Raw genomic sequence first — 27837 nt, 5'->3', positions numbered from 1 at the left:
AGTCAATAATATTTACTTCCTATTGACTTCATCCTCAACAGCACAAGGAAAAGACTGAACTATTCTTGACCTCCCTGTCTCGGTTTAATCAGAGCAGCGAGATCCACGGCACTGCCTCCGCGGCTCAGAGAGAGGTGGCACCCAACAACCACCCACCGGAAGGTGACGGACACGTCACATCCCGCAAGTTTATTTATGCGGGAAGGCAACGAGTTTCCTGAAATCTCACGGCCAGTTCCGTGTGACAAGAACTTCATAAAATATCCTGTTCCCCTTGCTAGTCATCTCCGTTAAATCTATCATCAGAGGGCAGCAGCTTCAAACCATGACACAGAGACTTGCTATGAGCATCTGGCAGGCAAATTTGAATTGCTGGAGCAAGTCGATTGCATTCCAAGGCTACTGCTGTATATTTACACCTTTCCTAATGATCAAGGGATTTTGAATGGAAGAGATTGTTTGCTACTCCTCACCCACTGCTCCTTGCACCAGCAGTTTGACTGTCAGGCACCTTTCAGATGGTCAAAGTCACACATTAGCTCAACTGTGACTGACAATAGGAAACGCAAACTCTTCCCAGCACACCTAATGAAAGGGCAGAAAGGCCTTTTCAAGTTCTGAGTTCATTTTCTGCTTGCAGGGTCATCTATAAACAGACTTGTTAGCCTTGATTCAGACTCGAGTCCTAAGGAACAGGTTTAATCTCTTCCAAACTCACCCTTTGCATTTATCAGCAATTTCCTGATCTGCTCGTCATGTTTTGGGTCTTGAGTTTATTAGTGCCCCTCCTTCACACTCACCTTGTTCTTTCCCTGACCAATGCAACCACTGCATTGACTGTAAGTCTCGAGTTCAGCACCCCACATACCCACATGAACAGACGCCGTGTCCTGCCGTGGCGTTTCAAGCAGGAGATGGTGAGCCTGGGCGCGTTCTCTGCTCGCTCCTAAACCACAGCCCCTGTTCTCAGCCTCCCCGGTTCCGCAGCCATTTCATAAACCAGACCCCCCAGACCACAGCACGTCTCTGCTGAGCTTGACTCTAAACCACCTGCTTGGCTTTCCTCTTCTGTCTCATCTGCCTCTGTAGAACTTTGTCTAGACGCATCAGACTTTCTTTACAACCACAGACACTAAACTAAGCTTATTTCCCTCATTCTTGTGCCACAGGCTGCAGGCAAAGCAAATGTTGCTATCAGGGAATCTGGGCAAGTCCCTTGTGTCCAGCAAGGCATAGCTGTAACAACAAAAACAGGCACTACTGAAATAATCCAATTGCCTACGTGTTATTCCCTGGGTACACTCAGGCTTGGGGAAGCAGCTCCAGGTTACCCCTCATTAGGCAGATGTTCTTTAAATGATTTATGCTTCTATGGAGCTTGATATCCCCATAGCAGACTGTTAGTGAAAAGCTCTGCGTAACCATTTACAGCGGGGTTTCTGATGTTGAAGGCGGTGACTCCGCAGTCCCGCTGACCGGACCGGGGGGCCGGGGCCGCCAAGGGCAGAGCCTGAGCACCGGCTGAGAGGAGAGCAGAGCGGGGCTCTGGGGGACCCTGTTCACACAGCGGGGACGCAGCAGAGACTTCAGGCCCCCCCGCCAAAGGCACATACACGCAACCAGAGGAACCAAGCAACATCCCGCCTCAAGCTGACAAGGGAGGTGGTAAATGTGGCTTTGGACTGGTTTTGGCTTGATCTTGCCCTCCTTTCTTCCTCTGTTCATATTAAAGTTGCCTCAATTATAGTCCTGTATTAAGCAAGCAGCCAGTGATGCAAATGGTTTTGTTGGTTTTGTTGCTTTTTGTTTGTTTTGTTGTTTGGTTTTTTGTTTTTTTTGCCCTGTGTTTGTTTGTTTGTTTGTTTTAAGTGTTATTAATTTATTTTTAGGTCAAAAAAAACCACCCAAGCTAAAAAAACACCAAAGTGTGGGGTAAACAGCCAGCAGCCAATTGCACCAGACCCTGGTCCCCTCTTGCAGCACCAGCAGCCTCAGAGGAACAGCTGTTAAAGTCATTTCAGGGACATCTGCAAACCACCAGCACTCTGGAATAAAATCTCAAGTATTAGTCATCTTTGTACTTCCCGTTTCTTCCAGGGCTGGGAGATAAAGTGCTCGAATACACCCAGAAGGCCAGAACCAGCGCAAGAAACACGCGATAACTCCAGAAGCAGGAATTGCCAACAGGCTCCTGGGAGCGTCCAGTTTTCCTGCTCTGCAGCGCGGGCCCCTCAGGGCTTGGAGAATTCAGGGGTTGGGATTTTACCCACCCAGGCCGCCCGAACCATCTGGAAGTACTTGCTCCTGCAATCCAGGAATCTCACACTTACTACTCAAAGGCATTTTAATTGCCCTTGGTCCACATTTCTGGCTGACCACCCAACTCCTGCCCAGTGCGTGACGAGGCCAGCAGCTTAGCATGGTGAACAGCATCACTAGGTAGGCTGGAAACACATACCAAAGAAAACTGAACTTTAACCAGCCTAGGGAAACAGCATTATCCCAAAGTACCCCAGGGAAGGAAGAGCAGACCTGCATTCTCCTCCCCAATGGACCCCGCAAAGCTTCTACACCGCTCCACGGAGCTCAGTTATCTGCTTTTTGTCTCTCCTTCCTTGCCTACAACACGAGGCTTTGTTCAAAAAGCCATTTCCAGAGCGTGCTGTGAATGCTCCTGGGGTAGCAGCTCTCAGAAAACAACGTGATTTCCAAATCTCTTGCTGGTTTTACACAAAGTGGCCAAGAGACACGGCTCTTCAGGTTCATCACACAGCAAGGGGCGTTTTGCAACCCAGAGAGGCTGCAGGCAAAATATCCCGGCTGGTCCGACAGCGGCGGGGGGGAAGAGCAGGTACCAAGCAGGAGCTCAGCCAGCAGGGCCCTGCCCAGCACCTCCTCTCAGCACCCTCAGCACCCCAGCACAGGAAGCCCATCCTGCCCCCAGGCAGCGGGGCCGCTCTGACCGCTCCCGCAAGGAACCGTCCTGAGCGCGCATCCACGCGCCACCAAACCCAGAATTAAGTAGCACAGCTATTGTAAAAATGAGTCACAGCAAAAGCTCCTTCATCTCAGCCGTCGCAAGGGCTATATCCCACTTCTGTTTTGGTACCAGATGGCTCAAGGTCTATTTTTCAACAAGTGCTGTCTGCTGTACTTGCTGACACAAAGCCCTTTGAGTTACAAGCCAAATCTCTTCCCTTAATATCTTTTTCATCCTCCACCCCCCGCTTTTTGAGCTCACAAGTACGGCTTTTCTTAAGAAAAAGAAAAAAAATCTATTATTCTTCAAAGGCCCAGTTGTGTCCTTCATTTACTGAAGTAGTCAAAGAACATTATGGGTCATTTTGTCACCATGGAAACCACAAATAGACCTTCAGGGTTTTGGAGAGGTGATATTATTTTGGAGAGGCCGTGTAGGGTTCTCTGACAGAAAATAATAGGGACGGCAAATCAAGGAGACCTTTTATACAGACTGTGTGAAATGCAAAGGGTATCAAATATCATTTCTCTGCCACTGAAGACTACTCCAGGCAGCAGTTTAATACGGTATCTTCTGACAGCTGAGCCCAAATGGAAAATTAATGAGGCAGCATGATATATGAGTCTTTTTAAATCTCATAACCAGCCTCCTTTATAGAATAAAAATGGCCAAATCAGTTTAATATTAGTGGAAAGATTCTCTGTGTGTCCTTATTCAGAGACTTGTCAGTGCGGTGCTGAAGAGACAGTTTTGTTTTATTGACTGTGTAAGCCGCGCTGTTTTCCAGTTTGGGATTATCTAAATTAAAATAACTCTGAGCCTTGGTGGTTTATCAGAACACAGCAAGGATATGGAAGCCTAAGGAACCGCTGGGACCCCAGAAGCGCCGTGTCCTGTCCATGGGCTCAGCAGCACAGAACGCAGCCCAGCTCAGCCCCGGAGTGGCCGGGGACAGCGGCTCCTTCTGCACCTCCCGCCCACACAGCATCCCATCCCATCCCATCCCACCACAACAGCGACATGGCTTTGCTGCCGTTTGTACCGTGTGCCTGCAAAGGGGACTTCTCCACAGCAGCAGCACACTAGCTACTATGAGAAGAGAGCAGTGTGGTCCAGAAAAACACCCTGGACGGGATGTATCCCCCACTACACCCAGTCCCTGCCCAAGCAGATGTTCCCTGTCTGAGATATTGGTGTAGAAAAGAGCCAACATCCATTTAGAGCACAACCTCTCGGTCTGTGTACGCGATGCTGCCCCTGCTGCTCTGTTTTGGATGGAGTTCTGCACGCCACAGAAATCAGAGAACTCTCCCATCCACCGGCATTGCCGGTTCCTGCAGCCCCTGCGCTGCAGCTCTGACAGACCTTTCATCTTCTTTATTTAGAACCAGACCAACCCATTTGATATCAGACACGTTTTAAAGGCTCAGCCTAGCGCTAGCCTATCAAAATCCTTCAAGTGTTGCATTTGATAAGATTTGTTCTTTTGCAAACAAAACTCTTAATTGCACAAATGACTAAACCCGTACAATTGACAGGGCAGAAGACTTTGTAAGCGCACCAGCAAACGTTCTCGCAGCTGAGGGCCAGGCTGAGGACCCACAGAGGTGAAAGGAGCAGCGATTACAAACAGAGCTTACACAACAGACACTGTACCCCACCTGGAACTGGGTGAATTCCAAACCTACAGAGGACCCTGGTGGTTCAAATGTTGCTGCTACTCTGAATTACAACAAAAACTCAAGTCATTTTGCAGAAGAGAAGTTTCAAAATGCTCCTGTCTGGGAACAAGCGGCCGCTTCACTGAAGCGTTGGAAAAACAGCTGGAACACAACAAAGGAGTGGAAACAAACATTCCTTTCCAAACTCTTCCGCTCGGACTTCTTTGCAATGGACACCTTCCTGCAAACCATTTCAGCTGCAGCAGCAGAGCTTCCTTCGGACAGCTGCTTAGGAAAGATGCCAACTCCGCTGGCTTTCCCCGAACGCTTACAAGCGGATCATAACACACAACCACCCACAACGGCTCAAACGTTGTCGCTTCCCTGTCACCCCCACCCAAACCAGCAGAATTATTGGGGCACTGCCAGCATCCAAGCCCCCAGTAAAACACAGTGCTCTAAAGACCAGAATTTCAGAACATTGAAGCAGAAGGGCCACCAGAAGCCAGACAAACAACACTTTGTTTATACTTGAGGACTTAATTTTAGCAAACAGACAAACAAGCATTCAACATTTGGAAACTGCTGTAGACTTCATTTTACCTTCCCACCTCGTTAGGACACCCCTGACTCCTTTGAAATATTCCACTGGCTGAGGTTCCAAACACACCAAAGGCACTTTGCCTCTTACACTACAACTCACCCGGCTCTGGTGGTGCTGAGTGGCTCCCGCAAGGTCCCATGTTGAAAACAGACGCAGAGCTCCAGCTGGGTCACCTGCCGCCCTCCAGCTCCAGCACGGACATCCAGCTCTTCTCCCGGTTCCCAGCCCACCAACCCCAACCCCAGGGCAGCAGCACAGAGCAGGAGTGAGGGCAGGACCCTCTCATTAGTAGTTGGGCCACTGAAGAGGAATTGGATGAAGCTGTGTGAAAAGGGGAGGAGAACAGAGCACCAGCCAAGCCTCGGGGCTTTCAAAGATGCCTCATTTGAAACCTTCAAGAAGGATGATGAGGTGGAAGCAGGGATATCAAATTAAACTTTAAAAAAAAAAGGCTTTTCACGACTTCCCTCATTCCTCAGCTCTTTTTAGACAGTGAATGTTTTATCTTTCAATAACAGTAAAAACTCATGCAGAAATTAGTGTTTGATGCAAACCAGATGGAGTCTAGTTCCTCCGATGCATGTGGAACCTCCTGCACCCGAGCGAGCAGAGGTGATTTCCACCTTGTGTGCGCTGTTTTCTGTCCTCATTAAGCACACAGCTGTGTGACTGGGTGCTCTGAGGCTGCCAGAGTGGCGTGTAGAGACACAAACACCCAGCAATGTAACAGAGAAATGTTAGTGGGGAGGTAGGACCCTGCTGCGGCACCAACACACCAGGTACCACAAACACTGGGACAGGAATTCCTGCATCTTTCCTGTGAGTTTAAATGAAGACCCTGATTGGTTTCATTTCTGTAATGAACAGTACGATAGTACCAATAAATGTATTTATTGGCTTAATAACATCTCCATTCCTGTTTCATCAAGAAGACTTTACTCAGTGGGTGGGAAGCAAGACAAGGAGGTAATTTAGTATTTCATATGAAAATAAAGCTCATCGCCCAGAGCAAACATTAGATGCTGAATAATGTGTACTTGTTTCCTTTATCGTGTACTGGTGTGTTGGTTTTGCTCAAGCTGTAAATGCCAGCGCTGTTTCGAGCCCCCTGCAGGGGCTGTAGGTGGGCAGCACTGAGATTTCTCCTGCTTTAACCATCCCCACCCCGGACGCTCCGTGTCCTGGGGGCACCAAATGCTGCCCCGTGTCAGCAGGAACAGAGCAGCCTGGTGTTCTTCCTCCACTAAGTACTTAGAGACCTTCTCTTCCCTGGGCTCCTTAAATACTTTATAAACATTTAGAAACAGGCAGAGTGAAAAATCAATGCAGAGATACTATGGGGCGGAAGAGAGAGCGGGGAGAGAAAAACGCAATGAAAAATGAAATCCTGCCCATACACCAGCTGCCCTCAGCCTTGCTGTTCTGGGGGCTTCCTTACTCCTCCCCATCACAGGCTTTCTGCGCGGGAGGGGAGAATAGACATTTTGTAACGGTCAACTGAAAGGAACAACATGGTTCTTAATAATGGGTCTGTTTCCCGGCCCCCTCGCTGAAGCTAAGGTCGGGTTTGGAAGCTCAAAGGCAGGGAGGATGGTTCCTGCCTGCACCCCGCTGCCTGCACTGCACCCCGCTGCCTGCATAGGCAGGAGCAGGTAGGAACAGGCAGGATGGTTCCTGCCCGCACAGGTAGGAGCAGGCAGGATGGTTCCTGCCTGCACAGGCAAGAGCAGGCAGGAGCAGGCAGGCTGGTTCCTGCCCGCACAGGTAGGAGCAGGCAGGAGCAGGCAGGCTGGTTCCTGCCCGCACAGGCAGGAGCAGGCAGGATGGCTCCTGCCCGCACAGGCAGCGCCGTGCAGTGACAGTGGGGGGCAGTGTGTCCCTGCGCATCGATCGGGTTCCTCAGCTGGGAAGGGGTGACAGGAAAAACGGGAAAAGCAGCGATTTGGCACCATTTGTCCTTCCTGATATTTGTGTTTGTACATCAGCACCAAATCCTTGAAAGGACTTGGGTTAATGGGGAAAAATCTGCTGTCAGGTTAGTGAGGACTTGGATTTCCTTGGTCAGCCTTAAGCAGCAAAAATTAATGATCAAGCAGTGAAAATTAATTTGATTGCTTAATAAATGCTCCCATATGTGCAGATGTTGGGGTGCTTTCCCCCACCTCTGATCGGATGCTCTGGTTACTGGTGTTAGTGACCCCCATCAGACACCCACTTCTGTTATTTCCTGAGGAGGGGATTCCCCCCCCCCAACATTTTGGCAGCTTTTCAGGGCTCTTATTTATCCACCACAGAGGGTTTCCCAGGCCGAGCGGAGACTGCAGTTCCGATGCTGCAGCTGAGAGCATGGAAACAACAACCCCACCTCACACCGGGGTCAGCAACGGGCCTGAGAACAGACCCCAAAAGGGCTGTACCCCGGTCCGTACCAGCTGCTGCCGAGCAGGACTAAGATGTGATGAAAGCAGTAGGACTGCGCAGATGTACAACAGGGATGAGATCAGTCAGATCCCTCTGCAGCTTTGATTTACTGCCTGCACTTCATAGGTGAATTCAGAGACTTTGAAAAAACATCATAAATTTAATGTCAGACATCCTAAGCTCAGAATCTCCGCACAACTGAGACAAGACCCACTCTTGCCCTGACTTAAGCCATTGGGAGTTTTACTTTTGCCTTCAGCAGGATCAGCAGACCCTGGATCAACAGCATGTGCTGGAACACACTCGGTGCACCTTGCCCAGGTGCTGTATTTTATGTAGCCTACTGCAAACACTGTTATCTCCCGCACTCTGGCAGGCCACTAATAACAAGTTTATACAGTTCATCTTAAACAAATATTGGGAAAGTCAGTCCATACAAGGTCTACTGAATTGCAAAGACCTCTGCGCAATTGCGATTGATGGCACAGTGCTGAGTTATCCAAAGGAAGAGGTCGGTGCCAGCAGGGCTGTTTCTCAGAGCAGCCTGTGTGGAGCTCTCATTTAACACTGCCAGCTCTGAACACGGGCACTGGATAGAGCAGAGCTCTGATTGTTCCAGCACAGGGCCCTAATTTGGCTCCAGGAGCCATCTGCTAATTTAATGGGGGAGCTGGACTGTTAGGGTTTTCTTTGAAAAAAAGAGCACCTAAAGCTTGGGCATTTAACAGAGAATAATATTGCACTGAGATTATCCTCTGTGCAGTAAAAAAGGGAGAAATAAATGAGTTCGGCTTTGTTTAATTTTGTCTCCTAAGCAACCAACATATTGGATATTGTTGGTACCAAACCTTAAGTGTGTGGAAGTCATTAAAGCGGCCCTTCCAAGACTGCTGCAACCCTATTATTAGGAAATTTTAGATAAATTACACTGTCAAGACTGCTAACTATCACCTTGTGCTTTTATCAGCCACTAATTAAGACTGAAACAGAATGTTAATGCCTGTCTTCAGCTAAACAAACACAGATAATACACACGCTACCTATACATAGATAATAGGCACAACATCCCCTATATACACATTCTTCCTATGTTTTCCCCTGACCATTAAAAGCCTACTGTTGCCAGAATAAATAACTTTGAAAGGGTATTTCACCCACTAAGTCCTACAGCCAAGGCTGGTGACGTTTGGATTTATCTGAAAAGCTATGGTACCTCTCCTGCTATTCACATAATGGAAAGTGCTTTGAAAATGGGTTTCCAGATTTCTCATTTGTGGTGTGTTATGAGCACACATGGATTTAATTCCATGGGTAGAACTGTTAATTAGACAAGAAAAAGTGTGCCTTGAGTTTGTAATTGTTTGTAATGCAATGAGATTCTTTTTCATTCTCAGTCCATGGTTCAGATATAGACACCCAAAACATCTCTGGAGCCCATCCTATCCAGCACCTGAACACACCCTGCTTCTGCAAAAGGGGTCAGATTAGTGAGGAGCGACACCCTGAATGACAGCAAACCTTTCCAGCCAGGAGAGGTGGGACAGGAGGGGAGAATCGAGGCTTAGCTGGGAGCTGGGTCTGCAGATATGTAGGGACAGACCCAAGAAAGCCCGATGCAAAGCCTGGCCCTGCGCTCTGGCACTGCGCTTGACCTCTTACAGGAGAGAACTTGAGGCTCTCTCTGGTTTTGTTCTATTAACTACATGAACAGTCTGCTCCAGCTGCTTGGCTCCAGCTGCTTGGCTCCAGCTGCTTGGCTCCAGCGCCAGCTCACGCTGCCAAGCCAGACATACTTGGCTTTGATACGAAGTTGGCTCAGCCTTCAAATAAACCACTGCCGTATTGTCATTACAGAACCACTGCCGTATTGTCATTATGGAACCACTGCCGTATTGTCATTACGGAACCACTGCTGTACTGTCATTATGGAACCACTGCCGTACTGTCATTACGGCACGGGAGCTCTGAGGGGCTCGGCGGGTGGGCGCAGGGGCAGCGGGAGCAGCAGTCCGGCTGCAGGCACCAGGCTGCTGAGGAGAAGTCCCTCATTTTCAGCATCTCCCGTTCATTCCTCAGTCTCGTGTGGTTTGTGACACACCGAAAACAAGCCGTGTTTGGACAATCTCTATGTCAAACGTGACAACCCATTCGTTCTCATTTTTTCCAGCATTTTTAGGATAATACTGCCCAAAGCTACGGCTGGTGACACTAAAACTGAGGTATCTGATGAGGGGAAACCCACTGGGCAGGGTGCACCAGGACAGCAGAACAGGACCAGGTTAGAAACACTTGCCAGAAGCCAACAGAACGATCTGCTGACAGAAACCCTGACAACTGTGTATAATCTGCCTGCTTTTCTCTAGTCCAAATAGGCTTAAAACTGGAAGCAGTTGAGCTTTTAGGGGAGCTGGCCCGAGGGAACGCAAAGCTTTCCAGACAGAGCAGTGGCCATGGAGGGAGACTCCCAGCTCTCCTTCTTCCCATCGCTTCAAAAACTGATCCAGAAAAACAAACTCATTCCCCTGAAGGTGGGAAAATGCAGGAGGGAAAGGACAAGAGGCATAATTCTATTTTTAAACACCTGAAAACGGCTGCGGAACTACTGAGAATGGCATGGAAAGCACTTAGGAAAATATCACCCAAGTACACACCCAAACTCGGGCCAGAGACGACGTGCTTGCTGGGAAAACCCCGAGTCACGTCAAAGGGTTCAGCACTTTTATTCACTCCCCTGAACTCCCAACATTATCACAACAGGCTGGCAAAATTTATGAGAAATTTACGAGAGTAGGATTTTTGAGTCCTATTCTGGGATTTCTGCTGGGTTGGGAGCCAAAAATTACACCTGAGTTATGGATTTCATCAAAGAGTATCCTATCAAAATGTAAAACGAAATAGCTACCCAGATGCTAACACAAAACAGGTGTTAGGCTTTAAGCATGATAGCATTGACTGTTTTAGCCACATTAATATTATGGTTAAGACATACTGTACCGATGACAGGTTTAATTTAATAAATGTCAGTGGTGCAAAGCATCATTCCCTTTATTTACGCACGGCATCCTTCCTCTGCAGGGCAACGAGACCAGAAAAACAAAGGAACCTTCACCAAGTGAAGTTCAATTCAATTTAAAGAAAGTTCGGCAAGATTAAGGCTTTAACAAACACCGCGATACGCTGCTGGACTAACGGCAACACTGGATTCGGTTTATTAATGTCAAGAAACACCATCAATCCAATCGGGTAACCCTGCATGGGCAGCGCTGCCTTCCCCTTCCCCACCACAGCTGCTCATTCATTTTCCCCTTTTCCTCCCAGAATTGTTGTACAATTTACCGTGGGAGAGCCTGGACCTCCTGGTCCTGCTCCCAGCGGTGACTCTGGAGCCAGCCGGACCCGCTCAGGTCAAGCTTTGCTCTCTCGGGGGAGTGGGAGCGCTGGGGCACAGGGGCCAGCAGCTTCACCTTCTGCAGGCATTGCTTTCCCTCTCTTTTGGGGGGAATTGGGCAATGCCATGTTCGAGTGAAAACCTGGTGCTTGTGGAACACAGTGTGCTGCCCACTGGGAGAGACAAACCCTGGAAAAAGAAAAAACACAAGATTCTTTTGCAAAATTAAGGCAAATGGTGTCATGAAATCCTGACGGCTGATGGCCGGTCCTAAGAGCAGGTTGAAAATAATGTTTGCAGAAAGCAGGAGAACAATAGCAATAACATCCTATTGTCTCTAGGTTTTAGAGCCACTAAGACTAATGAGTTCATTTATAGCCCTGATGGAAGTAATTAAATCTGAAAATCAAAGCACAACATTCTTGTTTAGTGCTCTTTGAAACCAATATTCGAATGGAACGCCATCAGCAGCTAATTGAAGCGCTGATCTGGCCCAGGGTTGGGCCCGTTGCCCAGATGGCTAATATATCATTTCCTAGTCTGGCAAGCAACATATTGCACTGGCTGGATAAAGCAGTGATTAGATATTTCTATATGATACAATGGAAGCATTAGAACTTTTGTCAATCAATATTTTGATAAAATTGGCATTTAATGTCAGTCATTCAATAAACTTCTTGCTAAAGTACAAGGACACGTCCTTGGCTTTATAAATAAAAATCTGCTGCCTTATGCAAATGAAAGTTCCTACCAACTGTATAGAAATGGTGATACGGAAAGCAAGATTAATGCCCAGTGACTGGTATGAGGACAACTAGAAAAATACACAGCTGAATTTTCCTCCTGTAATTGAATAACTTAACAAATAAAGGTCACCATTTTCTGCCCAAACATGTCCTTTCTGCAGGTTTTTGTGTACTGTGCGCTCTGTCCGAGGGAGGGGTGGAAGATGCGTTGGCGGGGTGTCTGACCCACTGCACCGGCAGGAGGGTTCTCATCACTCAGCGGCCACTGTGAGGAGCCTTCAGCCTCTGCGCTTGGGATGCAATAATCTGCTCGCCTCAGAATTGGAGCTTCGGAGCGTCAGAGACCACGTTAGCAAATTTTAACACAAGCAACATGACTAATGTTGCATTTTCAGATGGCATATCCAATTGTAAATGCTTTTTTTCCTGGCAGGTTGTTGGGGTTTTTTTTTGTTTGCTTATTTTTTTTGAACTTAATAGTGGGACAGCTGTTGACATCTGGTTTAGATGTTCAACAGATTTGCCCTCTATGGTCCCTTTTCTCACTGTGCACATTCACAAATTGTCATTCAACTGTACAGTGTTTATTCAGCCGGACGCTCAGCTGGTGTAAATCGGCACCATTCTGTGAACACCAGCAGAGCTTCGCCAGCTCACACCAGCTTCAAATGGGCTTCTGGGCACCCGGTGCGCTTGGAAGCAGGGAGGCAATGAAGCAAGATAACAGGAAGAACATCCTTAAGGTGTCCAGTGATCTGTGTCTGCACTCTCTGAAAATGCAGTTTGAACTTCAGCCTCCAACCATGCATTCAGAATTGCTCACAGCACGTTTTGTTCTTGCGGAGCGCTGCGTGAGGTTGGGTTTGCAGGCAGCATGGACGCTGTTGTGCTTCCAAACCTGTACATGCTGCTCACACGAGCTTGGAAACTGCACAGCCGTCTGTGCAAGCACACAGCGCTCTCTAGGAGGCAGAAATCACCTCAAGAATGTCCTGGTTTGTTGGTATTTTTCCAGCAGACTGCTCAGACAGAGTATTTTGAAAATTCTGTGGGTTTGGGGTTTTTTTTTATACTAAATGGTATCAAGCTTACTGCCAGTACAAGTCCTAAGTCCAAATGCAGCATTAACTGGAGAGCCAGCAGGAGGCAGCAATCGCTGTCTAGCGCGGTACAATCCTGTCTTACTTCAGGAGACAAGAATCTGCCTTGACAAGCGAGGGAACCAAACATCCATGATATGTTCATCTATAACTTACTTTTTGTATGTACATCAAACATTTGGTATTTCTGGCCCTACACCTTTAATACACAATCTGCGGCTTTACTTTCTATACTATGAGCTTAACACCTAACATTAAGCATCAGTATTTCCCTAAGGTGCCTAAGTTGAAAGAGTAAGCACTCAAGGCCAAGGTAAGAGAGCTCAGACCTGCACTGCCCCTCTCTGCCTCCCTTGCTCTGATAGACAGGACAACTTATGCACCAGCCACATTCCAGGTGAACTGGAAAATAATGATTCAGTATGGTCCTTGACCCTTGAAAACAGAGGAGTGAGCAGGTGAAGGCGTGAAGCCTTGCTCACTGCAGCAAAAGGACACGTTTTTTTCCCAGCATATAACTCAGAATCAAGTGAACATACCAGAGCGGCAGCAAATCACAGCTTTGGCATTTTCTAATACCTCAGGGCAGATGCCCTATAAATCTGTCGTCATAGACCCAAACCAGCGTTGTCAGATGGCCCAAAGCACGGCTCGCTCTGATTGTTCACTCTGTACCCGAGCACTTCCCACTGCATGAGAGACCATCCAGCTGAAACTGCCGGCACGAAGAGTGACGTTGGCATTAAATCCCCACCATGTGCTCCACCACTTAAAATAGAAATCAAATCACATGCCCACATTGACTGGGGCAAGATGATCTGGCAAGGCACGGATCTGACATTAATGACTATGGAACCACATTTTCCTTGTAAAGGAAACCTGAGCAGTAAGTTCAAGGTTTAGCAGCCGTGGATGTGACCCTGCTTCTTCAAGAGCCCTGCTAAAAGTCAACAGGGAGATTAATGTGTCTGGTGGATTCAAGTTGCCCTGTAGTGTTCTTCAGCAGGCATAAAACCAGCATAAAAACAAGCCCATAAAGAGCTGTTTAAAATGCCTGCTGTACAATCCATTGCATCCTACAGATTTCAGAGTGGATGCAGATACAACAGGTCCCCAACATTGGCATCGTTCCCCAGAAGCCTTTCAAAGATGCCAATGGCTTTTAATGGCAAAGCATGTGTTTCCACTCTATTCTGAAGTGCTGCGTTACCAGGATACAGTTCCCAATACTTGGTTATTACCATCTCCATTAAAGTTCTTAATTGGGCAGAATCATTTCACTCAAGCATGGAGAGGAAAACCCACACACGTTATTTTTTTAACTGACAGTTAAAAAGCATGGAGAGTGATCCTTCAGCACAAGCTCAATACAAACACATAGTAATCGACCCAACAGGTCCAAGTGCCGGGCACGGTGTGAGCGGGTCCATGCCAGAAACCAACACACAGCGAGCGCGTTGGGAAGGGAAGGAAGGGGCTGCACATCCACGCTGGTGAGCCCAGGATGCTGAGCGCCCCAGGGATTGCTGTTAAGAATAATGAACCTGACCTTGTCAAAGGCTGTCATTATTGAGAATAACAGAGTTCAAGAGCGTTATTATAGGATTTCACAACTGTTAACCTTTATTGCTGGAGGGCTAATTGTGACCTTCCTTGTGCCTCCTTCACACCTAATTAGGTTTCTGTTGTAATGAGATAAAAGAATGTTTGTATCAGTGTGGCATCTTTTTGTGCAGCTGAGTGAATTCATGAAAGAGTGAGATTGTTAAGAGACAGAGAGAAGGGGAGGAAATCTAGAAAAAGGCAGGAGGCATTAACAGACTTTAGAATAAAATCCTGACAGATTCAAATTGATTCTGCTGCCTGAGAAAATTGAGTGCGGAGGGAATTAGATTTATGCACTGTTAAATGTAACTGCCTGGCAGTATCCATACAGAAAGCTGTTAAAATGGTAATCTTTAGAGATGTATGAAAATTGTGTGTGAATAGACCAACGAACCATCACTCGGAGCATGCCTCTTCTAGCCAAATAACACAAGACAGTATTATTATTATTAATAATGTATTACAAACGCTATGCATTATGTATGTAATTTAATCACAGCATCTAAATGTATAAACAACAGCACAGGCAGTCGGGAACTTTCTTGTGCTTGCGGTTATATATTAATTTTTTCACTTTCAGGACCCCTGAGGAAACGGAGCGCGCTGCTGGTGACCCGGCGCGGCGGGTGAACGCAGGTTTGGGCTGAAGCGGGCGGTGCGAAGCCACTTCTTCAGGCAAAGTGTGCAGGACCATACCTGCTGGAAACAATCGTGCCACCAACGCACACGCTGGTACCCACGGCCGCTGGATGCCGGCAGAGTCCTGAGCAAATTCACTTGAGGGACATGACTTACAGAAACAGATCGTGAGATATGAAATCTCTCTTGGCCAAGTCACCACTTAGACTAAACCAGAATAGTAATTACCTTTCGACATTGCCCAGACAATGGGTTCCACAGGCCACGGGCAGCCCGGCTGCTGCTGGCTGTCAACGGGCCTTCGGTGGCGCAGCGTGCGGGGCGAGAACCCGCGGCCAGCCCGAGGGCCAGGCTGGGCAGGGCGGGCAGCCAGCCCAGCACCGCCAAGGGCATCGCCTCTGCTCTTGTTTCAAACTTTCAGCTAAAAATACCGGGTTGAAAACCCTTCCAAAGGCTAATTCCTAGCAAAAGGCGTGGACGGCGTGTCAAGCCAATGGGAGTTTCGAGTTACAATGGAGGAAGTTAGGAAGACATTTCTAATAAACATAACCATAGCTCAGATGAAAGGGGAGAAATCCAACTAGAAATGTAATCACTTCTTGAGTCCCTCATTTGACTCCAGATCTGTGGTTCTTATGTCAGGCTTATCTCTGGCATCAAAGCAACTCAGAATGAGCATAAATTACCACAGATGATAGGGACAATCACTGATTGATCTTTCAAGATCCGATTTAGATTACACGCTGTCATAGGTTCTTTTTATAACTCTAAGGGTTGTAACTTCACTCTACCCATATTTGGAAGTGCACTCTCTGTAGTAACTGAGCTATTTCAGGACAGAGCAAGTTGCTCTTTGGTTGTTGCTTCATCCCATCAAGTACAAGGGGCTGTGAAAAATCATGAATCCAGAAATACTTCCAGGTGAGCCAGGTAGATACCTCCTTTGGACCATGGTGCTGAACTACAGCTCCTCAGATACTTTCTTCTATTCAGAAAATGTCATTTCTACACAGAACAAGTAATTCACTAAAGCCTTGCAAAGAAGCAAAGCCATTACCCAAGTCCAACCCAACAAACCTGCACCCAGCACCCAGTGCGGGAATCTGAACAAAGCCCCTCACGTTGGCAGCCAAGCCTCTTATCTGCCAGACCCGTGGTCACCTTGAAAGGCGCGCTCCACGTTATTTCATGAACTTTATTCCAGTTTTGTTCCAGTGTGGATACCAACCGAGTCAGTCATGCGGAACTCCTGTATTTCAGCCACCCTGGTGATGGCACTGACAAGACGTAAGACAGCGTTCAACGCTCCAGCTCGAATGCCATGTCCCTATCCCTGCCTTGCACATAGCAGCACTTGACATTTCTAAGGAGTTCTACTGCCAAATGGCTTCTCCAGAGAGACCTGTCTGGAGTCAGCTGGAAACCTCCTTACATGTACGTATAGTTCACACCAACCCAGCAAACCACAGTAAGCAGAGGGCACTGAGGGGACTCTCAGCATCTCCCTGTAGGGCCACCACCTCCTACCTGTGCACCACACCAGGTCCTCCACGTTTTCCCCTCTGCTGTTGGAATATCCAAGGTTCACATCCATTCTAACACTGAGTAGTACAGTGTAAACACGCATAAACAGAACACGGACCAGCTAAGGGTGGCTCACCGGCCAGGACACCCCAGGCTGCCCCCCACAACTGCACAGAGGAAGCACACAGATGGATCCATCACTGAAACACAGCAATGTGGACACAGTTTCAGCTACCGTGAGATCACCTTCCCTCCCTGGCTGATTCCATTTTCTCTAGCCCTAATCTTCACTTTTTATGAGGTAGCATTGAAAGTAACTTGCTCGACTTGTAACTGAGTCACCTAAAGCAGTTTCCTTCTGTGCGTCTGAAAAATAAGTGCAGCCCTGTGCATTTAGCTAGGAACATAATTCATGGACACCCTCCCAGCGGGGCTGAAATGTCATTAATCTGTCTTGGGTTCACGCAGACTAGTAGAGGATTTAATCTCCAGCAGACTGTTTTTCGTTCAACGGTATTTTAGTAAAGGACAATCCTCTCTGGCTGCAGAGTGGCTACAATAGTGGGAATTCCTTACTGCAGGTTGAGTCTTCGAACTGGAGAAAATATTGGAATATGGCTGAAGCAATAATCTGTCTTGCTCAGCAAAGCTAGTGAAGGGCAAAAATAACTTTATTCTTTGTCGAAACTCTATGGCATACTTAGAAATGGATCTATAAAGTGATCTATAAAGTGGCATACTTAGAAATGGATCTATAAAGTGATCTATAAAGTGGCATACTTAGAGATGGATCTATAAAGTGATCTATAAAGTGGCATACTTAGAGATGGATCTACGAAGTTGCTTCCTCCTCCCAGCCCATCCCAAAGGACTCATGCTTTTAGTGCCATCTCTGCATGGCCCACACATCCAAAATGAACCCCAAACCCACGATCTGGCCCCACAGCTCTCCCACCCACCTGCTCCCCACCTCCCACCACCTACCTGCAGCACCCCATGGGCTCTGCTGCTTCCCCGTCCCACAGCAGCACTAACCTGGGTGCTCGGTCCTCATGAGCATCCGGAGGATCACACAGCAGGATGAGGCCCGAGGCGCAGGAAGGTTTAGTGCCAGGGGACGCAGGAAGGTTTAGTGCCAGGGGTGCAGCAGAGGCAGCCGCTGTCCCCACAGCCCCCATGCCGAGCTCCTCCGGAACGTTCCTCCTGGGGTCAGGAGTCACCTCGTGCTGCTGCTGTGACCCCCACCTGGAATCAATAGGAAAAGCAAGAGCTCTGGGAATGTACTCAAACTGGTTTACTGCTTAAACAGGCATATGCAATAACGTGTTGACAAAAACGTATGGGGGAAATATTCTCCGGTATATTGCTCTGTGGAGATAAGCATGCTAGCAAAAAGCAAGCATTATGTTTTATTTACCAGGTCAGCCCATTTTTGAACTAGCTTTCTGTAACAAAAGAGTTTAATAATAGCATTGAAGGCAAGAAATATACCTATAAATAGGACCAAGACCTGTCTGTGGAACTTTTACATGAAACTTTAATGGCAAGAGAAATAGCCTTCATGTATCACACTTGGCAAATTCTTTACCGTATTTCTGCCTATACCAACTTAGTGTGAAAGTAGGTAGTAGAATCAGGAAACTATTTTTCTATGTGTTCATTAATCAGTTTTCTCAAGGCTCCTCTACCCCGGAGCCTGGGTGCTGGCCCCCTATGGTCCCTCCTGACGAGGGACAGTGACAGCACCACTTCAGCACCCGCAGGGACCTGGGGACGCCCTTCCCATCCTCACCCCAGCTCCTCTGCTCCCCCATCGCCAGGGACAACGGGACGCCCCAGCCAGGCAGACGGCGATTTCCTTCGAAGGAAAACACACACACGCCCCCCCCCAGCTTTCTCTAGAAACCTCGGCTCCCCAGTGCCCGCTGCAGCGCTCCCCAAAGTCCGTCTGTGACGGGGTTCATGAAGGACACAGCTGCCAGCAGAACTCTCACCACCGAGCCGCCCACTGTTTCCACAGGCAGCCCAGCCCTCGGCACACGCGGGCACTCCTGAAATGAACCAATGACCCGTTCGTTTCTCCTCATCTGTTCGGGTGGCCTCTGCTGTATCTATTAACTACAGAATCTCCAGTCTATCGAAAATGCAATCTGTCTTCCAAGACTTTAAAGATTTTATCTCCGTTCCCTCTACACATATACTGCTACGTGAAAGCAAAAGGGATTTCATCTTTGGCAGTTCAAATGTTACATATTCCAGGTGAAAAAATATTTTTAATAAGAAACAGTAATTTCTGCTACTAATTGCCATTTTAATAATTCTATTTATGTGTATTTTACATATCAATTACCAAATACTGGTAACAAGTATCATCAAGTAATAATTATTTTAAGTATGACACTGTAAATTGCAAAGCCCTTTGTCTCTTCAGATCATTGCAGCTCATGTGGCAGAAAAGCAGAGTGCCCAGGCTGAGGCTGCTCCGAGTGCGGAACGCATTTCTGTTGCTGTTGCTGTGCGTGTTTATACGGACACCTGAGAAAGATCATCATTATATCTCTAACTCTTAGTCATTTGGTTTCCTAGAACTACGCAGGAATATTTCTGGCTGGTGCCACCACTCACCAGTCAAACACCTACAAGTCTGTATGGTGAGTGTGTCTCTAGTCCCATAGCTCTCGTCTTCCTAGAGCTTTTCTTTTCCTTTGGACATGCCCCTAGAGAAGAAGGCGGCAGAAAATGTCCCATACCCCACATTGGTTTCACTACTGCACGGTCCTGTAAAAGGCTGGAATTTGCAAATGGAGCCTAAGGGAATTTGGCACCCAAATCCTATTGATTTCAAGCAGGTCTGGAACGTCAGAACTCACAGCCTAAAGAAAGACTGCAGTGTTACTGAATTCCCAAATAGTTCAGAGCACATCCAATAATATTATCACCTCAATTAATAACTGGCAAGGGAAGGGCTGCGTTTTCAGCTGGAATTTAAAAGCCCCTGGAAAGCCCTTTGCAGAGGGGCTGGTGCGACATGCGGGTTCCAGGGGTTTGCATGTGAAGGGTCAGGGAACACCCCCTCAACCACGGAGGAGAGACCAGGACCAGCTCGTGAGAATCCTGGCGGCAACAGCTCCGATGGGAATTTCTCCTGCCTCTCCCTCGTTCGGGATCTGATTTCATGATCAGAATTACAGACTGTCACTACGCCCACAGTGTTTAAAAACCAGCTCATGCTTCAAGGAAAATCACTTCTCCAGCAAGTACACAAACAGACGCTCGGATCTCACGCAGCCTGAGGAGAGTCGGCCACGGGGATGGATTTCTTCCTTCCAGAGCTGTTGGAGCCCCGTGGCCAGAGAAACGGCCCCCTCGGGTGCCTCTGTGCAGCACCTGCCGGACCGTTCTTCCTCTCAGAGATTACTCCATTGCACAAGCCCTAAGTCACCTGGCAGTTTTGATGACCTTGATGCTTGAGGACTAAGCCACCATGTTCACCGTGCAGCTAATGCTAACTGCCAGTTTTGCTTCCCCAGCTGTTCGGTGAGAGCAAAACCTCATTCGCAGCCTCTCAAACTCTCCACCAGGTCCTGAACTTGTAGCTCCATCACCTGTGGCTGTCGCAGTCAGTGGGTGTCTCCTAAGCACGGGTTGTAGCTGCAATAGCCGGAAGTCCAAGAGCAGCCGCAGCCCCATCAGCTCCTGCCTTCACGGGGCTGAAACACCCACGCAGACACAGGGCCAGCCGGTTACCTGATCTGCAGACCGGCCACATCCACCCGGGGAGGACAAACAAAATCACAGGCAATTTGTCAGAGCATGAGCTGATAACTCAGACCGAAATGGTAGATCTGGAGGTGCAGCTCCGGGCTGCAGGGGAAATGTTATTGACTCTGACAGGTCCCTGATGACAAACCCACTCCCTCTCCTGGGGGCAAGGCTGCATTTAGACACACTTACATCTTCATTCAAACTCCAGATTAACACAGCAAGTGGACAGCAGGAAAGAAAGTGAGAGGCTGGTGGAGGAAGCGCGAGCTTGCACAGCTGAGGTTTGGCTTCTCATCCTACCTCTGTAATCGTGGCCTCATTATTTCCTCTAAAACTCATTGACTTTGCCATAGTCATTATTACTCAAGCTTAGAAATAAATATTCCTTCTGCTTAGAGACAGCCATTCCTGCCTACTTAATACTACTTATTTGCTGTAATAGCTCAGAGTCCAGATTTAGACAACACTGAGACTCGATGGAATCTTGCACAGCTCCCTCGGCACCGCGCCTGCGCCCCAGCCGCCTGCATTCATCCATTGTCTCTCAGGCAGAGATTTCAAAAGCCTTCAGGTTATTTCGTAGTTGTTGTTCTTGTATGTATTCATATCATCCTGTGCTGAGCCTTCAATGACAGCTCTTAAGTAGCAAATAATAGTAATAATTGGAGCATATCTAATTGGGCTGCAATCCGGGTGCCTAAGGAGGTGCGTTACATCTGAACACGGCTCTGCTCCTAATCCACTCGAGGTGCCCTGAAAACAAGACACTTGCAGCCCTGTTAATTTCAGCAGAACTTGGGACTGAGACCTCTAAGCATCAGAGTATCTTCCACCCATCTTTAAATGGACATCCTGAATTAGGCAGCTTTCTTGGTGTGCTTGGTTTGGTTTCAACTACACTTTCCTGACTTATAAGCTCTCTGTTGACAGAAAATGTCTTTTTCTACCATATCTTAGAGGGGAAAAAAACCAAAACAAACACATTCAGTTTGATTTTTTCATCAGAATTGAGCAAAATTTTGCGTATGATTTGTTTTTTAAACACAATGCCCCCTTGCTTGTCAAAATTGGTTAACATCAAAACTTTTCAAACTTCAGCACAACCTTACCTAGGTGTGCTGCACAGCGGTGCTGGTACCACCGAAAACACCTATCGAACCTCTCACCCTTCCCTTAGACGGCACTCTTGCACCTTTCGGCTGGGTGTCCCCTCTGTCCCGCCCAGGCACCCGCCCTGCCCGGCGCCCGCGGGTCACCAGCCCAGCTGCTCCGGTGGCCATTGGGGCGTTTGAATGGCAGCCAGGCTGCTGAAGCAAACACAAGCGCTCCCAAAGCATCGTGTACCCCACAAATCAGCCCCACAATGAGACAGAGGGAAACACGACCCCATTTAATCCTGGACACGTGCAATCATTTAAAGAAGAGCCTCTTCCATCCCAGCCAGCACGCAGGATGCAGCTGTTTACTTCCAACACACTAAAGGCCAAAGCTAATGAAAACTCCAGACATCGCAGAGGTTAAATCAGCGTATCACTTGACAGGGAACTCGGAGCCATTAACCTTTCCACTGGCACTTGCGACCAAGAGCTGGAAGACAAACACACTGGGTAGGAAACAAATGGGTTCATTCGAACGCTATTAATGTGCTTGTCCTCAGAGGCCGCATTTATGCTTTTGGAAAATTACACGTTCATGCGTAATGAAGTGAGATATAGCTCACCGATTGCCAACAGGGTGCAAAGCCCACGATAAGGATTTATAGCAGGTGCCTAATTCTCTAAACATTTGCAAATTAAGTATTTGCAAGCATAATGCTGGCTATTTTATTGCTAGTTTAAGTTATCATCATTTGAGCTTTTTATTTTGCACTGAAACTGAACTGAGCATTTAATATCCATGATGTGTAATTTATTCAAGTGATTTGGTGATGGTATAGTGGGAATTAGGGTGATACCCAGAGACCTTAATTACGGCACAACTACACATAAACATAGGAAGAAATCCTCTGTCCTAAAGAACTTGTTCTCCACTGATAAAATCAGATAGAGATTGCAACACACACTGTAGAGGAGGGAAATGTCAGAAAGAGAAACGGAATGACTTGCCCAGTGCTACATGAAATGTCTGTCAGAGCTGGAAAACGTCCCAACATCCTGCCCTACACACCTGGGGTGTAACCGGAGCTTTGGGCACCCGCCCGCAGACGATGGGCCCCAGCGTCACTCAATACGGCCACAAAGTACACCCCAGGTAACCACAAACCTTGTTTCCCTGGGAAGCTGCCACAGCTTACAAGTAAGAATATATAAAGATTTCAAGAAATACTGAATAGAGAGAGCAAGCATAAGAGGTGACAGCATGGGTAAAAGGGAATATGCCAACTGAATACTCCTATTGCAGTTCTTCCCCAGTGAGCATTCAAGGAGAAAATGGGGATTTGCCCTGCGGTGAGTTCATAAGAGAGATTTTGCACAGCAGCGAAGGAACCAGGTTTCATGACCCAGGAGGTGCCTTTCAGGCTAATGGGACTGTGAAAACACATTTTGCAGTCTGTATAAATGAACATAAGCATTTCTGTAAGTCACACAAGTAATTTACACAATTTTTTTCCATAGAAAGACTGTTTTTCATACCTCACCATTTCGTTACGCTATTTCAATAAGGGAAAGCTCCCATGACTTCTGCTGCAAAAGACCAGCCCTAGGTCTGAGGTGAAGGATCAGCCCAAGGCAACTCACAGCCCTCCCCGCAAGTGGAACCAGGAGACACCGGGAGCAGCCGCCAGTCTGGGTGATGTACAGGACATTTGTACCTCGTACCCTCATCCATTCCCTGCTGGCTGGTGCAGTATATCTTGTTTAACCATTTCCCACATGGCACACCAGGTGCAGATGGATGGATGTACCTGGAGGAGCATCAGCTCATCCCCAAAGAGGAGCTGCCAGAGCTTGGCCAACACCCAGCTCGGTGTCTGCACTACTCCCCCTCTCCTAGCGCAGCTGCCGCAGCCCGGCTGGACACGGAACAGGCTGTTTGCTTTGGAAGGCACCCAGTTCCCCACAGCTCTGCTGCAGCCAGCACAGCATGGAGGAACAGTTGAGTTTCAGCCATGCAATGGCTTTAAAACTCAACGCAAATGGTTCCCAGGAGGTGGAAGGGATGAAATGATTCACATCGCTGTTCTCCCCGCAGGTGGAGGGAGCACGTCTGTTTTTCTCCAAGAGAAGGTGCAAGATCTGTCTCTCCGTGCCCGAGCAGCGGTGACATATTCAACCTGTCAACCTCCTGCTCCGGATCCACTGCTCAGCCCGCCGGCTGGAAGGTGAATGATTTCCCTGCCTCTCCCCTTCGCGTTTGGAGGAGGTAACAGCTTAGAAAGAGAGGAAAAGATTACTCATTCATTAAAAATGTGGCTTTGAACCGGGCCTAAAGTGTTATTCCAGGACATTTATAATGAAACACATCAAGGCTGCTGCTTTTTCGCTCTGCTGAGCATCCCTGCGTAAGGGGCTGTTGCTCTTGAGGAGACGTCTGTGTGCGCAACAGGCACCGCTGCGCATCCCGAGCAACGCTCCCCCCTGCGGCACCTGAGCCGTCCCTCCGGAGCAGAGCCCAGCAGGAGCCGCTGCCGTGAGGGTGTGCAGAGGGCAGCTCACGGCACTTCTTGGGTGTTAAATCCCCCGCAGCTTCCGTGAAAACGAACACAGGTGTGGGCTGAAGCGGGCGGTGTGAAGCCACCTCTTCGGGCAAAGCGCGGAGGGCCATACCTGCTGGAAACACTCCTGCCACCAACGCACACGCTGGTACCCACGGCCGCTGGATGCCGGCAGAGTCCTGAGCAAATTCACTTGAGGGTCATGACTTACAGAAACAGATCGTGAGATATGAAATCTCTCTTGGCCAAGTCACCACTTAGACTAAACCAGAATAGTAATTACCTTTCGACATTGCCCAGACACATGTGAAAGGAGCAGACTAGTCCTTGCTGCACATAAATAAAGGCCCCATGAATCAAGATAGAAAAATCTGACACCTTGCCTACCGTAGGGTTTTTAAAGATGAAGATCAACTAAAACAGATGAATTCATGCCATACCCTGGGAGCCACTAAACATTTTAAGTATTTCTGGTCTTCTGGAAAGTAGATAAAATATTATTATGGGAAAACAGTTAATACACAGTGGTTCAAAAAAAATGAGAGAAAGGGAAGAAGCCAGATAGGACTGGAACAACTACCAAGTACTTAAGCTGTTTTGCAGCCAAAACTTATTGAGAATGTATTTTCAAGTGTAGCAAGGGATGCTGTTAATAACCGGTGAGTAAACCCTGATGCTAAGTGCTGCATATAGGTTGGAAACAATTGGCATTTGTAGAGGTTAAATGGAGGTTCTTCATCCAGAAGATGCTATTCTTTTTCTTCCGGGGATGCTGAATGGAATGTGCGTAGCTACAATGACAGATTTAGAAGAGCTGTTAACACCAGAGCAGCTTTTGAAAGCACCTACTTTCCCTGGAGAAGCTGAGTGGGGACGCACACACAGGTCTCTAATTGTTCTCCTTAAACCGATAGTGCTGCCTTTCCATTCACTCTCCTGAATTCCTCTCTCCTGGGAAAGCCAGAAATAGAAAGAGGCAGGCAGAATTTTCAGCGTTTGAGGTGAATTTGGTGACAAAGTGAACAGGTCAAGGCTGTGACTTTACAAATCCCACCCTTTATCTGGGGCTGATGCAATGAGATAAACAAGGAGAGAGCTGGAAGACACAAAGTGCTGTTCCACTCCTCCGAGATCCAAATGTGTCTCCAGAAAGCTCATGGACTATTAACAGGCCTCATGTACCTCCCCATATTGATTCAATATGAGGCATTTAATTCCCTTTCTTTAAATCATCCTTGATTTGAAACTGTTCCTACATTACCTCTTCAGAGTACCTGTGTTCCCTTTCAAAGGCATTATCCTCACCTTCCTGGCACTTTACACATGTGTGTGCTTGGGATGGTAAAGAGCTTGACTTTTAACTACAGTGTGCTACAAAGACACAGAAAATTCTCGTCTCCTCATTTTTCCCATTTTTAATCCAGATTCTCATAAAACTTCTGTACGAATTCATGAAATCATCTCATTAAACAAGAAAACATTGACCTGGGGCAAAAACTCAGAGTTCTTGGAGTTGTCGCAGCTCATCCAGGTGAGGTCTGACATTATGACGGGTCCCTTCCAGACGAGCTGCTGACCCCGTCACCCTCCCTTTCCAGATCTCTCCTTCATCCTTTCAGCGTTCAAAGATCTTCAGAAACTGACAACTGACTTGCTTTTGGCTTTATTTCAAACCACTCGTGTTTTACTTTCAGGGCACACACAAGCCCCAATATCCAGCAACACCCAACAATTGTGTGTATTTTCAGTTCCAAAAAGCCGTGCTTGTCAGAGACAGGGTGCTCGACACTGTGACATCCAGCCCTGATGAGGGTCCAGTGGAGCCACTGAAATCACAACTCACTAAGCAGTTTTGAAAAGGGAAGATATTACCAGCAGCACCATGCCAGCAAGTGGAGGAGGAAAATTCCTTCACGTGTAGAGCAAATACTTAAAACTGTGTGGCATACTGATGGCTGCAGTGAGACATGTTTATAAAAGCATCAACTACATGAGTGTGCAGTCCCGGCTTATCACCTATACAAATACTGCTGCTGAATGCAGCTAGACTGTGCTGGGACTCTCCTGAGAAACAAGCCCAGAGGAGGCAGTGATTTGTCAGGCATGTCCTGGCCATGTTTACAGGGACTCTGTATGTGAAGCAAAAGTCATGAATAAGCACATGATTTTGCATAAAGAAATAAGAAGATGTGGCCAGATACCAACAAAAACTACACAAGAGTGCAGCAGACAAGCTTTATAGATGTGATCTTGGAAAGACTGACAGAAAACTGTCACAGAAAGAACCTTTTCTCCTAAAATATTACCTACTTGAGACTTGTGGCCATTCTAACCTTCCAGACTAAAGGGATGTGAACTTGGAGGCTGGCAGAAATCTTGGTCTGCCCTGTATTTAGTTTTATTCTTTACAATACAACCTTTTGCCCACTATAAAATAGACATTTGTCAGAACCAGGAGAGATACACTTATTCCCAGTCATATCGCGTGCTTGGACTTTTCTTGTGATTGTGTTAAAGAAACCTGCTTTTATTTTCAATTACAAAAGCAACCTAAGTAGAGGAGGGACACTCATAAACCAGAGCGAGCACTGAGGTGATCAGAACGCACCCTGTGGTGGAGACAGAGATAAATGCCACCTGGTGATGCATCCCCACGACCACAATTTGCCTGTGGGCAGTGGCACAGGAGAGGTTTTTCTTCCTGCCCGTGGAGGGAGACAAATGCCTGTGAATCCCACGAGCTGAAAACAAGCTTCCCATGGGAGCAGAGGGAGAACAGAGCGTTTACCACGCACAGCTGGGAACGCCAGCTCCTGCCACATCCCGGGCAGGCTCCATTGGGAGCAGTGCCCAGGTCACACTGCTGATGGGACTCCAGCGCTGATCTGGACATCGAGCTGCCTGGGGACAGGACAGCACCAGGGCCCGTGGAGCCCATGTCCCCTCTCAGCATCACCTGAGGGTCCATCACAGCCCATCCAGGTGCCTTCTGTTCTCTGGTTTAAAAGCAGCTGAAGGGGGAAGCGAGTGCTGGTGAGTGCTCCCCCGTGGGTACCGGTCCCCGTCCCCACGCCCAGCACCGCTCACCCAAAAGGTCTCAACCGCCACATGTGCAGCGACACACAGGGCTCAGACACGGAGCCGCCAGGATCCAACCGGCGCTCAGAGCTGCGGAAGCGCTGCCGACAGGTGGGACCCCCTGCTCCCCGCCGGCTGAGAAACCACCGAGGAAACCTGCGGGAGCCCGAGCGCTAAACCGCCTCGGAAACAAAGCCAGATGCGTTGGTGTGAGACACAGACAGTTGTCAGCCCAAGCGAGGCTCGCAACGGCACAATTACATCTCTTAATTATTACCAGCCTGGCTCCCCAAATGTTCGCGTTTTTTCACAGTTACTAAATAAGTTAATCACTTCATGAACAAGGAAATCTGCAGATGCCTTTGAGGCTTTGTTAACATAGTGCCTAAGCCAGCTTTACACTCCCTTCTAATCCTCTTTAAGACAGTATGAGGCAGTGAAGTAGCCTATAATCAGTTTTTAAGGTTATAGACAATATCCCCACTCAAGCTGGTTGCCTAGAGCAACAGTGCAGGAACTGAATACTAGCAATGAGATTGGATTACTTGCCTTGTTTATTCATCCATATATATTTATCCTCTGCTCTGCCTACAGCAGAAGCAGGGATTTTTGTAGCCTGTGCCATACACGACTGGATGCAGAGCAGGATTTATGTAAAAAAAACGCAGACA

This window comes from Nesoenas mayeri, assembly GCF_963082525.1.
Source record: "Nesoenas mayeri genome assembly, chromosome: 17".
Taxonomy (NCBI): Eukaryota; Metazoa; Chordata; class Aves; order Columbiformes; family Columbidae; genus Nesoenas; species Nesoenas mayeri.
Note: the sequence above shows the minus strand (reverse complement) of the source record.